Here is a 2629-nt window from a genome sequence, read left to right on the forward strand (position 1 = left end):
CGCCGGTTGAAAAGGATTGACATGACATTCTCGATGATCAAGAATGATTAGTATCCACATAGAAATATGAGAACACCACTTAAGAAAGGTATGGAATCAATATTTGACTCCGAAGCAACTCGAATACCACAACTCAAAAACAACACAAAGGATTGGTTTGCAGAATAAGCCGGAACAAACATATGATAGATATTTCATCTGAAGTTTTCGTGGTGGGGCCTACACGGGCTCGATTGTACAACACCATCATGTACAAGGCAGTGCACATGACATACGAAGCGTCCCCGAGTCGGCATAGCCAAGGACTCTTTAAGACACAACGAGACCACCGTAAAACCAACCGTGAATAGGCGGACCACTAGACGTCGAACCCCAATTTCATATCATACATCCATCGGAAAGATATCCTAAGAGCTACTTGAATTCCCACTTATAAACTCCCAAAAAATTTCGGTTATGCAATCGGGTGTTGGGGATACAGGGGAAGCATAATATCTCACCCAAAACTAGCAAATCCTACATCCAGCTGTATCCATCCTTCAACACATAACCAAGAAACCTTCGGAAATCGTCTACCTCAACCTTCGAAAAGCATCCGTTATACGAGTTATGGCAATACTCCTGAACTCCCGCCCCAGTACTGGGTGGCGTCGAGGTTATCTCACCAACAACTGCATAAAAGAGATTTTCGATGTCGGCAAAAACTAATCTCAGGTATTCCAGAACTGCAATGATAAAATTGTGACGACAACACCTCGGAGCTCAACTCCCCGGGACACTGCCACAACCCCTAAATGACAGGAGGCACCAAGAACAATGTTCTCGTCACAAAACCATCGGAACGATTCCAAGATACCTGCGTGATCCTAAATTTTTTTAGTGAAATTTGAGAAGAGAAGAGTCAAAACTCTACGTCAGGATGCCTCACCAGAGCGACGAAGGGACTGAGGAGTAAAAAGAATTCCTAACTCTCCGATATATATAATCCTAAATGACTCAAAACATTTCTAGACTCAATAACGCCAGCGATTCGATCAAGCAGGGGGCTCCTAAGGTCGGGGAAGGCTCTGATACCAACTTGTAACGCCCTCGATGCGGCTATATCTCCCACGTGTCGAAGCACGACTTAGAGGCATAACCACATTGAAAGCAATGTCGCAAGTGAGGTAATCTTCACACAACCCATGTAATACATAAGGGAAAGAGATACATAGTTGGCTTACAATCGCCACTTCACACAATTACATGATTAAAGCATTACATCAACCAAATACACTCAAGGTCCGACTACGGAACCAAAATAAAAGAAGACTACCCCAAATGCTACACAGATCCCCGATCGTCCCGACTGGGCTCCACTGCTTATCAACTAGAACGACACAACACAAGGACGAGATCTTCATCGAGCTCCTCCTTGATCTTGGTTGCGTCATCTGCACGATTCAACGGCACATGCAAGCTGGTTTTGGAAGTATCTGTGAGTCACGGGGACTCAGCAATCTCACACCCTCGCGATCAAGACTATTTAAGCTTATAGGAAGGGTAAAAGGTATGAGGTGGAGCTGCAGCAAGCGACTAGCATATATGGTGGCTAAATATATTCGCAAAAGAGAGTGAGAAGAGAAGGCAAAAGCACGGTCGAACAACTAATGATCAAGAAGTGATCCTAGAACAACCTACGTCAAGCATTACTCCAACACCATGTTCACTTCCCGGACTCCGCCGAGAAGAGACCATCACGGTTACACACGCGGTTGATGTATTTTAATTAAGATCAACTTCAGGTTGTCTACAACCGGACATTAACAAATTCCCATCTGCCCATAACCGCGGGCACGGCTTTCAAAAGTTCAAATCCCTACAGGGGAGTCCCAACTTAGCCCATCACAAGCTCTCACGGTCAATGAAGGATACTTCTTCTAGCGGGAAGACCCGATCAGACTCGGAATCCTGGTTACAAGACATCCTCAACAATGGTAAAACAAGTCCAGCAAGACCACCCGCTGTGCCGACAAATCCCGATAGGAGCTGCACATATCTCGTTCTCAGGGCACACCGGATAAGCTAAGCGTACGGGAGCCAACGTAACCCAAGTTGCCAAGGGACGGCCCCGCACGGTGCTCTGGGTTGGACCAACACTTAGACAAGCACTGGCCCGGGGGTTTAAAAATAAAGATGACCCTCGGGATGCGCGACTCCCAAGGGAAAAAGGCTAGGTGGCGAATGGTAAAACCAAGGTTGGGCCTTGCTGGAGGAGTTTTATTCAAGGCAAACTGTCAAGGGGTTCCCATTATAACCCAACCACGTAAGGAACACAAAATCCGGGAACATACACGATATGACGGAAACTAGGGTGGCAAGAGTGGAACAAAACACTAGGCATAAGGTCGAGCCTTCCACCCTTTACCAAGTATATAGATGCATTAATTAAATAAGAGATATTGTGATATCCCAACAATAATATCCACGTTCCAACAAGGAACAAACTCCAATCTTCACCTGCAACTAACAACACTATAAGAGGGGCTGAGCAAAGCGGTAACATAGCCAAACAACGGTTTGCTAGGACAAGGTGGGTTAGAGGCTTGGCTCAACAATATGGGAGGCATGATAAGCAAGTGGTAGGTAT

This window comes from Triticum urartu, chromosome 3 (genome assembly GCF_003073215.2).
Source record: "Triticum urartu cultivar G1812 chromosome 3, Tu2.1, whole genome shotgun sequence".
NCBI lineage: Eukaryota > Viridiplantae > Streptophyta > Magnoliopsida > Poales > Poaceae > Triticum > Triticum urartu.